Source organism: Pleurodeles waltl, chromosome 3_1, assembly GCF_031143425.1.
Source record: "Pleurodeles waltl isolate 20211129_DDA chromosome 3_1, aPleWal1.hap1.20221129, whole genome shotgun sequence".
Taxonomy (NCBI): domain Eukaryota; kingdom Metazoa; phylum Chordata; class Amphibia; order Caudata; family Salamandridae; genus Pleurodeles; species Pleurodeles waltl.
The window spans coordinates 149,653,914-149,668,299 of record NC_090440.1 but is presented as its reverse complement, the minus strand read 5'-3'; the positions used below and the strand labels follow the sequence as shown (position 1 = coordinate 149,668,299).

Sequence of the window (14,386 nt, the reverse complement as noted above, 5' to 3'; positions counted from 1 at the left end):
GCAAGCAGGTTTGACTTTATCAACATCTACATCTCTGTACACATGGAAACAGCAGTCACCATGGGTTCAGAGGGTCGGCTGGAAGTCTCTAATAGACACCCGCCCAAAGCTCTTGAAAGAGACTCAACCTCTGAGAAGAAAGTTCTGAGCAATACTATTGAGACACATTGTAACAGGCCCAATGTGGGGCACCTACAGAGAAGACCCAGGGGTGTGGAATTTAATAAAATATATACTTGTCCATGGGACAGGTTGCTTCTTAAATCTATTAGTCGTGTAAAAAAAACTACTTGTCCCTTCAGTGCCATGTAGTATAGCGACAAATTTTGGCAGCAATCTCATTATGTAAGAACTCTGATAACAGCCTCTCTGATTGTGCCAGAGCTACTACTGTAGTAGAGCTTGAATACTTGCAGTGTTAATCCCTCCTATAGCAATTTCCTTATTTTGCCACCTTTCTGCAGATCTAAAAACTGGAGGTGGAGGAAGCAGTAAGTAATTGTTCGAGGACTAGAATGCCTTTGAGTCTGCAAACTTACTAACTTGCATGTTTAAGGGTTTTCACTAGTTCTTCTGTAATCATTTCCTATAATGAGAAAGGTTGGAAATTTACTCCTGACAATGGCAGAAGTAGAATTTCTTCCAGGATTGGGAAAAAAAGTGGTTGGAGGGAAAGTGAACTTGTAAACCCTCAACAGATTTTCACATCAGCAAATCCACACTAGCATATGTGCTTGTGCTAAAATACAGTTTGCAAATATTTCCTAGGAGTATTATTTCCTGGTCTACTTCTGTCAGTTTTTGTGAATTCATGAAAGCCACTAATTCAAAGACATATGCCATAGATGCACTTTTGTGACTTTCTTTATGAACTGGGTCCCTAATTAGGTCTGGCATTAACAAAGACATTTTGTTTTTATTAAACTTCTATTTCTCTCTCTATCAGCTGGCTTTACTGTGAGTGATCGCATTCTGCTCTTCCACATGGAGCATAGTGACACCCAAAGTAGTTTTGTTCAGTGCCAGGGACTACTGTGGCTATCAGTGGCATAACGAAATTGGAGGGGACCTCCTGCAAAGAACATGGAGGCCCCTCCCCCACACCCCAGGCTCATGGCAGGTGCTGGGGGGAGGAGGGAGTAGGCACTGGAGGGGGACTACTGGGACTTTGTTATGCCACTGGCGACAATGTGTGCTTTTTGGGACCAAAAACCATTTTTCTTTTTGCTAGTGATTGTTACAGTGGTGAGGGTCTGGCAGCTCCCACAACAATGTTACAAAAGCCATGTCAAAACAAGAAACGCATTGACAAAACCAAAAGAGTCACAAAAATGTTGGATCGGTTGGCTTCGCCAGTGCTTGTTTATTTTCATGCTTCCTATAATCTTGTTGAAAATAGTTACACTGATTTTCCATTAGGAATATTTTTTGGGAAAAACTAGCATACATGAACACATTTTACTAAATGAAGCTTTAAAGAAATAGCACCTAAAACTTCATAGTAGCGAATTGTTCTTTTCCAACTTGCATTTTGTTCTGAACATTTTATTTTGAAAGCAAATGATCATCACTCTTGCTTACAAGCTTCTGCAAACATTTGCATCTAATCAGAGAGTATTCTGGGAGCATTATACTTAGCCTCATATTATTAAACTTTTCAAACTTGTGTGTACACTTTTTTTTTTTTTTTAAACTGGAACCACTATCAGTAGTGCAGTGTGACCTTAAAACATTTAGTTACAGCGCTCACACCAATAATAAAGGCTTTTCATTAATGAACCATAAATATAAGTTTGGGAAGCATTAACATATGGACACACCTTACCTCAACTGCAGACAGGCCCCTTTTCAGTAAACTGGCAACCAAAGGGTTTGTGCTGCAGGGGATTGGACCTACTTGTCTCAAGGCCAAAAAAAACATGAACTTGTTGCCTTTGAACCTCAAGCAATATGTCTCGGGCGTGGGGCGATAGGAATTCCACATCCCCAAGACCCCTAAACGGAAAATCTCGGTCAACGCAAAAAAATCAAGTTTTATGTCAGGAGAGACATAAAAACAGAAGTAGCAAACTCCAAGAGGGCTGAATTATTGCCCACAACAAAACCCAACAGGTAGCCATTATACCTGCTGTATAGAGGTGGATGGGAACTCTGATATGGCCATGACAAGAACAGAGTTCTCTGAATCTTAAGAGTAAGAGAAGGTTATAGTGTGGCGTCGCTCAAGGGTCAGTCCGATCTCCACTGTCGGAGGTTACTGAACAACAACTCTACAGTTCTTAAATGCAATTGAACAACTCCATAAATACAATTAGGGGTGTATCATAAAAACTTAAGTTAAGCTAACATCACAGTGTCCCTGAACCACGCCAATCACTGTATGTATCGGACCACAACAGATGCTATGGTTTTGAAGGTGAAAGGAACAATGGCTTTACATTGGACCTCATACCTGTTCACTCACCAAATGCCATCAGCAATGTGGCATAATCTTTAGTTCATCCAGCAAAAGCATGCATCAAAGTTTCCAACCTCAAGCTAACTCAGGTTTGAAAAGTCCTATTAATGTTCCAAATAACTCAAGATGGATCAGACTAGAGCACGGGTTCTGGAACGACTGGCAAATACAATGTAGCTCCACATGGTCCAGCAAAAAAAAGAATCAATAGTCAATAGAAAGTGGTGCATCATATGGCAAGCCTGGCATGCAACTTGATGAACCAGAAATACAATAAACAAGTTGTAAAAGCATTCCAAAGGCTGCCAGTCAAAGCCAGGATAAGGTTATATGTGTTGTGTACCAAATCTTGTGTATCATGTACAAGGGCCGTGTCATATCTAGGAGCTGGGCTTCGAGTAACCCCCACAAGAAAAGATGGATCAGCCAACAATCAAACCAATCGCCAGATGAAATGGAATGACAGACATAGGGGCAGGACCCCAAGAGTGAGAACCAAATCTGGAATTCCATCATCCCAGTCTTTGGAGCACAGCTGAATTGCTGATTCTTCAGGATATTTAAAAAAAGACAGCTTTTTAAACAGGTGTCCTAAAGTCAAATCAAACTAAACCGAATCAGATTTATACAATGTTAAAATCCCGATAGGGCAAATAAGCACTCATCGACCCTGAGAGGAAATTTTCACTATTCAAAAAGTAGGGTCTCCAAAGCCTTCCTGAAGAGGAGCAGCTGTTGTAGATCTCTCTAATCCATGAGCAAAATGTTCCAAAACTTGGTGGGAATCTCTGGAAAAGGTTTTCCCGTTTGCCTGGCAAACTATGGAAGCATCAACAGATGTGTGTCCAGAGATTTTAAGATTATCTAAGAAAAACTATTAGAACAACTTTTATTTAAGATACTCAGTGGCAGTGCGTAAAGAGCTGTGTGTGACAGAAAGTACTCTGAAAGCATAAATGGGGGCGGGGCATTGTAAGCCAATGGAGCTCCCTCCAACCAGTGAAGGTAGGAGGCGTGAGGGAGACCACAAGACATAGCAATGAGTGATGCTAGATGCCAGGACTCAAACTGTGTGCTATCTAAGATGTATTATCCCTTACCCTCCAGGCTTATCGCCAACAAATGATTATCATTTTTTCCAATGAAAGGCGACAAATTGTATACTAAAATTATACTTTACTCTCTATACTTTTTTAGCATCTTATATACCACCCAAGAGGTAGTGCCACAGATATTTATTTACACAGCTAAGCCGCGTTTTTCTGCAGACTAGGATAATGCTGAAGTCACCGCTATTTAAGTTTCATCGTAAAAAAAAACCTCAAGGAAATTAATACGCCACAAGTTAGTCAGACAGCAGCTATAGGTTTTTACATTTCAATCCAGTTCGTGTAAGAAATTAAATTGTACACTTAAGTTAAAAAAGCAGTAAGTTCTTTATGTTTTCACCCATGTCTATGATAAGAAGATTCGAGGGGAGAGGACAGTGGATACTAAAGAGCAGTAAATTCAGTGTGTGTGAACTGTTTCTCCTTCACACATTCACCCCGCTGCACACTTGTAAAGTACTCCACAACTCCCTCTACCTAGGTTTGATTACCTAAACAATAAAATAATAAACAGCCTTGCAGGGGTTTATTAAGATTACTACTAGTGGAAGTCAAAAATACCAACAATAAAAAAAAAAAAATCTTGCATAAAAGGTATAGGCAGAATTAATCATTTATTGCGGATACCCCAGTGAGGTGCTATGTAGGAACCTCTTGTGATGGAGACAACGACGCAACGGTGGGCGCCCTTCATCAGGTAAGTTCGCACCTGCTGTTTCTGTGCAGCAACTGAATTGTTTTTTCTCCCTCGCTTTTCGATTTCCCAATTCAAGGAATCTTGGATATTGTTATTCTCTGACTCTACAGATAAATCAGAGCAGACTTGCTGGGCTGCCCCTGCAAATATGGAATAAAGTTCTACTACTCCTTGCAACGGGATAGGTGAGGTATTGGCTACTTATTCATTACTGTATCTTGCCATGGTATTTAATTTGTGACCAATTGTTCTATAAATGTACACATAATTTAACTGTTTATCCTTTTGGTTATGTCACTAAGAGATCAAACGTCAAGGCACAGTGATGTCAACTATCAAGATACAAATGAAAATTTTGAGTTTCTCTCCTTTGCAAACCATTATTCCATTTCCACTTAGTCCTTTCCCAGACCCTGTTTCCTACTAGGGAACAAGGTTTGGACTGCTCTGTGGTTAGGGGTTAGCATGGGGATCCTGATCGCGTCTCAAGACAGTTTAATATTGACTAATTATAGCTTTAAAAAAAAATGCATGTCTTTAAATCCCAAGACTTAAGACTGCAAGTGAAACGTATGACTAAAAAGTAAAACTGACATGCTGCAGAAACAATAAACAAGCATTGGCATAACCAATAGGCCGTGTCTATCTAATACAAGTGACAAGATGTTGGATGTGTCAGTAAGGCAGGCTTCTCCAAAGAGTAGCTTGTGAGTTACTGGTAGCCTTCCAGTTACTTGTGAGTAGCTCTCCTGTGTGTAGCCCAGTCCACCAAATTAGAAGCTTTTGCTGGGGTGAATTAAAATACAAATCCTAAAATTAATACAAGTGTCATGTCATTAAAAAAAAATGGATGTATTTTCGAACTCAAAATGTGGTGTTTGGGAAAAAATGATTGGATTCGAAAAATATATTTATTTGAGTGATAAAGCACATTGGGGCGGCGTTTTACTACGTGTATTAACTTGGTGTCAGATCACAGCAGTTATATGGCTGTCATGTATATTTCAAATTGCTAGAGCCTTTTTCACAATAATGCTGGCAACCCTTCCTGATGAATTGGGGTGCTCAATGCTGGTAATTTTGCATGGGGTGGCCATCTTTTCTGACGTGATCACTAATATTACACTAATAATATTAGTACCTCAGTATGTTTTTACTGAATATAGGTCGCTCCTATTGCGGAAAAAGGTTGGAGACTCCTGCTGTGATTAATAGTTTGAAAAAAGGAAGCAAACATTTCAAAATAAAAGCAAACCCATACCATGTGGTATTCTCAAAGCTGTACATTGAATGCAATGTTTTCAATCGTTATATAGTGTAGAGTTTATTTTTCCCAGATACTTTTCACCCAACTCGGAACAGAATTTAAAAATTATAAAATGGTGTCAGATTGTAAAGGGAACTGCTTGACAAAGCCTAAGGTACTTTCCACAAGATTCAGCAATTTGGTCTTGTGCGGTAGGCTGGGAGGGCTGATTTATGGGCCTTCAGGGTATGTGTCAGGTTAAGTATAGTGCCTACTTCTGAGGCTAATTAAGTGGGTGCAACAGTTTGCCCTTCCCCCTGCACTAAAACTGCCTTGAGAGCCAAAGCTTGTGCTGTCATGCAATATATGGAATGCAGAAGATAAAGCAAAAACAGTCCTTAATGTTTGCTCCTCGGCTCTGCCATAGCAAAAATAACCCTTTTACTGTGGTTGTACAGAGGAGCAACACAGTGCAGTGGGAAGGTATCTGGGGGGAAGCAGCATGGGGGAGGGGTAATTTAGGAAGAAGATGCATGCTAATGGTGTACTGAATGAAAAAGAAAAAGGTAGTTCCGTAAATTTAAGCAGTGGAAGGATACACATCAGCCAACCGTAAGAATTATAAAGTGACTATGCTCGAGGAGAGGGACAAACACAAGGAGAGGAACACAGCGGGCAAGGTGAGTAGCAACATGTTAGGCAGGGGGAGAAGCAACACCGGTGAGAGAAAGAAACTGGACCTTGGAGGAGGGTTTCAGTGAACAGAACCACACAGAGGTGGAGAGCAACAACTGTGGGTGGGGGAGAGAAACACACAGACAAGAGAGAGAGAAATGTTTGGGGGCGAAAAGCACATGGGGAAAGCAGCTTGAAAACACATGCACTCTCCAGGAGTCCTTAAACAAAAAGAAAAACACTGGCAAAGCCAATAGGTGTCACCTTAGAGACCTATTGGATTTGTCAATGTTTTCAGCCATACTGCACAGCAGTGCAGCTGCTATGCAGCATGGCTGAAGGTTAAAACAAAAACGCTATGATGCAGCCAGAACTGGACGCGCCAGAGCTATTTTTTTTTTTTTTATTGCTGGCAGAGGGCAGCAGAGAGGACTCTACATCCTCCATGCTTAGGTCGAGCCTAGGCAGTGCGCATGCGCTGTCCCTCGACATGCTGTAATCTACTTCTGTAGTCTTTAACCACGCCCATCACAGATCCATCACTTTCATTCGTTCCTTGGCCTGCCTTTCAAAATTCCTTTGGGTTGTTGGGTAAATGCTTTAGGTTTGTCCCACCTTGAGGCTGTTTTGTTACCGCCTTGAAGACTAACCCTGTTACATGGATTATTGCACGATCGGCCATATACTTTCTTGTGGGTGAACTACTTTTTTCTTTTGCCTCTCCACTTCGCGATCGTGACAGTATGGTGTTTCTTCCTCTGGCATCTCGCTGTTTCTTTGCAGTGTCTCCGCCCAACAAAGGCTGCAAGCTGGAGGAGATTCTTTTTTATTTATTTATATAGCGCAAACTCCACCGGAAGATTGGAGCACTTTACATAAACACAGATTGAATTTGCAGACCCATTCCTAAATTCTTCCCAAGTTTAGCAGTTGAAAAATCTGCAATCCTGCACCTTTTAAATAGAAAAAAAAGGGAAACCCTCAATGCGTCTCTCCCTGGCACAGCGTGAGAGCCAATACTACAATATCCACTGCACTCAGGAAACTTGCCTCATCATGCTTTGCAACACATTTGTGCCCATAACTCAGCCTGTGGAGGACCTAGGACAATAGGACCAACACCAACACTTAGCACAACATGTTCTTACTGCCCAGCTCATCTTCTGGGTACCCACACTACGTTTGAGGGGGGAACCAAAAGCATAACCTCTCCCAACATTCAATGTCTTTTTAAGCTCTCTCATGGCTGGAGCTTTCGCCTTACACCTGGGAGTTGTTTGTGCTCCAAAGGCCTTGTTTGCAATAATATTGTAACAGGACTGGTAGGCCTCAAAATCTGTAATGCACTATGCCCTCAATGGGCTGAACATATGGATACACTGCAATGCTCTCTGCCCTTCTCTTGTCAAGTGGTTATGGCCTATAGGGGCTGACTATATGGTCCATGACCATGTTTCTTCCAAATGTTATTTTTACTGTGATGCCCTCTAGGGAATGTTCTGACCACCATAGTATAATGCCAATGTATGAAGGAATGCACAAACACAGCTTATTTCTGATAAAAGCTAATTACTTATAAGGTCCCACCGGCGAGACCTAGTGGCTATGCCAATGCTGGCCCTACTTCTGAGATTCCTTCGATGCACATGTTTACAGTTTGAGGCATCACACATTATTGTGATTTGCCTAGAATTACACAAAATGCTGTAGTCAGGATTAAAATAAGCATGTGCAATTCGGTAGGTCTTGCATTTGCTCGAGTTAGAACTACTGGCATTGTAAATTTATAACTGGATTTTTATTACCACATAAATTGGTCAACCTTGCCTCATAATTTTGTCTTTTTCTGCCATATAATTCCAGTGGCCCTGCATATAACTAAAGCACTTCAATTTACCTTCTTCCTCTATCTGCAGCAAAAATGAAAATGTTGTCATTTAGCCTCCTAATTTAAATCTAGCAGCTAATTCCAATAAAATACACCTTTCACCACCCCAGCATCAGAGTTGCTGGCTGGTTAACAGAATTCCCCCCCAAAAAAGACGCAAGACAGTTACAGAAGAGAAATAAACTAGAAGGGTCACCCACCCATATCAAGAGTGTTCAAACAGTCAGTGTAATAAGGATGTTACGTTGGCCTGCATCATGGTCATAATTGTAATACGCAGTGATTATTAAAACATATATGTTAGAAATGGGGTTTCTGATTGGCTAGGGTATGCACCTCAGCCAGGCAGAACTTACCCACTCTAGTCAGGGCAAGGGAGTTACACGTCCAAGAGAACCCCTGCTCACCCCCTTGGTAGCTTGGCACGAGCAGTCAGGCTTAACCCAGAGGCAATGTGTAAAGCATTTGCACAACACACACAACACACGTGACGCAATATCCCCACCACAAAGGAAACACAACACCAGATTATATGAAAATATACTGTATTGTACACAAGGCAATTATCAGACCAAACATCACATATCAGTACTATCCTGCTACATTAGCAGTTGTCAGAACGTTACACATTAGTTACTCTGCAACCTAGCAGTAGTCACACATAACACACAGGTTACTCAGTATTCTGCAACATAAGCAGTAGTCAGGAAAACACGTTATTACATCACAGCACTTGTTATAAGAATATCATAAAATGCCCATAGTAGGAACATTAGAAAACATATTGGAAATTAGAAAAACATATTAGCAAGCATGTCCATAAAAGGAACATTTGCATACACATATGTAAAAACATCAAACGCAGGTAGGTAATATATGAATCAAACAAAAGTCTGTAGAAAGAACTTTGGATTGCAACTATATTGGTCCTTTAAACAGTACCTGGTTGGATGAAGGCACCTCCAGTACCTAGAAGGCGGACAATGGGGCCCCTGGCGCTCCTATGCGCAAAACGGGGGCCTCCCTTATACTCTGGGGTCAGAGGAGGGCGACATGCACCTCCTCTCTTTTATAGACAGGCCCCTCTGGGGACTGTGATTACTGGGGGCCCCCCAGGGCCTCAACCGGCCCTCACAAGGGGGGCCAAAGCCAGCAAAAATAACTTAGGGCACGAGGGGGGCACCACGGACCCCCTCCGGTTTAATGACAGGCCCCTCCTGGGACCCACGATCTCTGGGGGGCCCCCCCGGGGCCTCCACTGGCCCTTCCACCAAGGAGGGGGCGGACAATAATGCCCGTTTTACCTAACAGCAGAAAAGGAGCGTCCTGCTCCTAACGCAGAGGCCATGGGGAAGGGGGCACTCCCCGCGCCTTCCTCTGGTCCTGCCGTGAAGCCACAAGAAGATCTGACCCCTCCTAGGGTGCGAGCAGACACTCGCCTTCACCCGATGCGGTGCACAAGTGTTCTTCCAGCTTCCCGGGCCACTGCAGTGATCTTATTTAAAGGGGCACAATGCAGCCAGGAGCCTACGAGCTCCCAAGGCTCCATAAGCGCGCTGCAAACCACGAAGAAGCACCCCTCGTGAAGAAATGGATGCAGGGGTCAGGGACCACAGCACCCTGCCCCTGGGGAGCAGAATCTTAAGACAAGGTCCTCAGGTGGAGGGCCCAGCTACAGGCCAGCACAAGGGAAAGGCAGCAAGTGGCAAGTCCTTCACAGTGACCAGGCAGGTCACAGGTCAGCACAGCAGCAGCAGTCCATGGCGGTTCCTGGTGAGTCCTTTCAGCCTTTGGTGTCCAGTTCAAAGATGATTCCAAGAGTCTCCAAATTGTGGGGAAAATTCCCCTGTACTTATAGTCAGTTCTACAGTGTTTTACAATGGTAGGGAGAGGAGGTACCAGCCAGTTACAACTGGTTCTGGGAGTTCCCACTCTCTCCTTTCAGCACAGGCTCCAAACATTAGTGGGGGGTTAACAACCCTATTGTGTGAGGCCAGGGCACAGTCTTTACAAATGCAGGTGTGCCCCACCTCTCCCTTCTCTCAGCCCAGGAAGACTATTCAGTATGCAGATGCACCTCTGTGACACCTCCACCCTCCCTGTGTACAGGCTGTCTGAAAAGTATGCACAATGCCCCAACTGTCACTCTGCCCAGACGTGGATTGGAGTCAAGCAGCAAAACATCAGAGTCATGAGCACAGATAAATGCGCACTTTCTAGAAGTGGCATTTCTGCTATAGTAAAAAAAAAAAAAATACACCCACACCAGTAAGCAGCATTTATTATCACCATCACAACCATACCAAACACGCCTACGCTACCCCTCATAAATCAGACAATACCCCTTACACATAAGTCAGGGCATTTCTAATGCAATCCTATGAGAAGGCAGCACTCACAGCAGTGAGACACCAAGTTAGGCTGTTTGCCACTACTAGGACAGGCCATGCAATATGGCACATGTCCTACCTTTCTACATACATGGCACCATGCCCATAGGGCTAGCTACTGCGTACCTTAGGGGTGACTTACATGTAGTAAAAGGGGAGTTCTGGGCCTGGCAACTAAATTTAGATGCCAGGTCCCTGTGGCAGAAAACTGCGCACACAGGCCCTGCGCTAGCAGGCCTGAGACAGGTTTAAAAGTCTACTTCAGTGGGTGGCGCAAGCGGCGCTGCAGGCCCACTAGTAGTATTTAATTTACAGGCCCTGGGTATAGAGATTACACTGTACAAGGGACTTATAGGTAAATTAAATATGCCAATTGGGTATAAGCCAATCATACCAACTTTAGATGGGAGAACACCAGCACTTTAGCACTGGTCAGCAGTGATAAAGTGCTCAGAGTCCTAGAGCCAACAGCGAGAGGTCAGGAAAACCAGGAGGAAGGAGACAAAAAGACTGGGGATGACCCTGCGTAAGGCAAAAAGTCCAACAATATACAATTATCATATAAACCATTATGAGAAATAAACTTTTGAAATTAGACTATAATGATCAAAACAGCCCCCAGAAGGCACCATAACAAAAATATCATTTGTAAGGAACATGGTCATGTAACAATATTGTTAGCCCCTAGAGGGAATAATCCCATGAAAAAAACAGGAGAAAGTAATGAAGTGTAACCATATACTTAGCCCTTAGAGAGCGTTTTTAGGGCTAGCAGGCCTACTGCAATGATATTACAAACAAAGTCATTAAAACAAAACTTCTCCCAGCTGTAAAACAAAGGTTCTAGCCACGAGAAAGTGTAAAAGACACTGAATGGTGGGAGGGGTTATTATTTTGGGGTCCCCACTAACCTAGTGTGGGGACCGAGAGATGACAGACAGAAAGAGTGTGCCATGCTGAACGTTTTGGTGTGGGTCCCATTGTTCTAGGACCACCACAGGCTGAGTTATGAGCAAAAATGTTTTGTAAAAGTAAAGCCCTGCGAAGCATTATGGGTCGAGTTTCCTGAGTGCAGCGAATATTTTAGTACTGGCTTTGCTGCTGTGCCGGGAGAGCCGCTTTCACTTTGAAGTTTGCTGTTTTACACAAAGCATTAACCAATTTCAAGTGTTTCAAGGGGAGAGCCACAAGAAATTACTCTGATTCGGTAACTGTGAACAATGCGACCAGTGCTCCAGTACTGCTGATCTAGTTCACGCTGTTGTGCCTGTTCACGCTGTGAGCGGCATGGCCGCCATGCAACACGAAGGGACGAGACAAAATAATAAATACAAATATTTCGCCAACGCAGAAGTATATTGGCAATCATGCAATAATCCATATAACAGGGGCAAGGCATGACAAAAACAGCATCAAGGCGGGACAAACTTAAAGCATTTACCAATGACATCAAGTGATGTTTTTTAAAAGGTAAGCCCAGGAATGAATGAAAGCGATGGGCATGGTTAAAAGACCCCAATACTTACAACAGGTCAAAGACCTTGTGCGCTCGACCTAAAAACAGTTCAACAATTTAGCCACTAGTTCACATCACCACCACATCGCCACCTTGAAAGTCATAGAATGACTCAATATTGTGTTGCCTGGCTTGCAAATATGGTAGAATGTGAGCGAGCTTGGATTCTTGACCCGGCAGTTAGGAGAGGGCGCTACAAGTGTGGCAGGCGTTTACACAGTTGTACTAAGGTTGTGTTAATAAACTTACCTACTCTGGATATACCTCGACCTCATTACTACCCCCCAAGCCATTGAAAGCGCTATTGCATTTTTCCCTTCTGCAAGCCACTGCTGCCCAGAACTTAGTTCAATTGGTTGAACTGAGGAGAATCTGGGCACACCTGCAGCCCAGAGTAAAGGACTCCCGGGGAGGGCTCCCACCTGCACAATACTTTATCAACATGCCAAGGGCAGTGAAATATCTTTCAACAAGTCAATGTCAGTGAAATATTTGGCATATCGGTGAACGCCACTACATTTTCTCTCTCAAATAAAGACTTAAAGTAGCAACTACAAAAAGATATCAATTAAAACAATTATTTGTAAGGCTTTCTAAACTATATTAAAGAAAACAGAAGTAGGTTTTTCGTGTTAAAATGTAATTCACAGGATTTTACAGAAAATATTATTCCCATACCTTCGCCTTCCACTTCCATAATCTTAAAAGAAGCACAAATTACGGTATTTAGCTCCGATAAAGTCGGTAACACTTCTGCCACGAGAGTGACGCCGTCTCCTCTACTGTCGAGTGAGCCTCTGTGAATACAAATCTTCCCAAGACACGCATTTATCAACGTTAGCCGGCGGAGAGCTAGTGAAATCCTGCATTTTGCTTTGAAGGGGCCCCTGTTTTAGCCTTAAACTTACAAACATGAGACATCACCGCCTGGAAATAAGTCATTCAAATAGTGGAATGTTCACCTTCTTAACACCAGCAATTCCTTCTCCCCTCCGTTTATCATTTGCATACCACCGGGTCGTTCTGGCTGCTATTTGCAGTCTTGACAGGGATGAAAATGCAGGGACCTCCAGGAGTTACGTGGCCTAAGAAACGTAACTAAGCAACCTTTATGAGCTGCGTGGCCTGTGTAACTAAGGGCGTGAGCTAAAACATCTTCAGTAGATGCTATGCTTATTAAATGTATAAAGAGAACATTCTCATACTGACATAAACATTGTGTTTTAGTCTTTTACTGAAAAATAGTTTATTTTGGATAAAAATAAAAGGTAGACATGGCTGCAAAGGGTACCCCAGCAACAATGTTTTGATTGAGCAAGCAATTCAAGGCTGAGGAAGTGGAAAGGATGGGAGACGGTTGGGGGAATGGCAGGTGGGACAGGACAACAGCAACAACACAGGAGAGGGGCGGGGCAAGCAACGATGACAAAGCAACTAAAAAAAACACAAAATACCTCCATAAGCACAAGCTTCTTTTGGAATAAGGAAGCAGTACTTTGGCAGAGCTCCAGGGGAGGGACAAACTCAAAAACAGGAAGTGAAGCTGGTATGTGCTGGCCAAAGAGAAGAAAGGAAAATAGAGCAACCATGAAGCCTACCAATGGTAAGCAATGGGTGGGCTTCTAAGCCCTTGTAAGCTAACAAAATGTCACACAAGCAACAGTGTTTGCACCTCCTCAGGCGAGACCTAAAAAGTAGTTTTCCTAAAACAAGCTGCGAAACCACAGAAGCCAGAAAATCAAATTGGATGGTACAGAGGCTCCATGGGAGGAACAAACACAAAATTGACAGCTGGAACACAAATAAGAAGCACACAAATGAGTGACAATAAAACCAACCAAGGTAAGCAATGAGCGGGCTGCAGTCTACTGTAAGCTCTTGGTACTCCCACAGTATGTCCTTTGCATCCAAACACCTTGCGCTATCTGTAGGCTCAATCTAAAAAAAATGATTTTATGACAACTTCCACCTGACGCTCGTGAAATTGAGCCTCTTAGGATCAGTGGCAGTGTGCACCTAAGCGGGAGGGAACACTTTTTTATTACAGTCTTTTTGATATCTTGTATGTTTGCATGGCATCTTCTCCACAATAGGTCTTGCTATTTTGAAGTGTTTAACACATAAAATGCTACTATTGCCAACGCTATTCTTCCAATTTGACTGATTCTGGAATCATGATTGCTGGTATACCCTGCTGAGATTTAAACTTAGAACTCTCAGTTTTCACCACAATCTCTGCAAAAAGGGATTAATCTACTAAACTAGATTACCACTGTGCAAGATTTTGCACCAAGAGAGGGCTGTTTGTCATTCTATCCTGCTACCCATCACTGTATGCGCAGTGAGTGCGAATGGAAAGTCCAGATCCATGTATATGGAATGTGAAGAGCAGCACATCTATGTTGAA

At 42.9% G+C, this 14,386-nt stretch overlaps 1 protein-coding gene across 6 annotated transcripts in view; it reads right to left on the bottom strand.

Moving 5' to 3' along the window:
• Positions 1–14,386, bottom strand: part of TLN2 (talin 2) — a 1,094,076-nt gene that overhangs the window by 809,328 nt on the left and 270,362 nt on the right. The gene's annotated exons all lie outside the window — the stretch shown is intronic.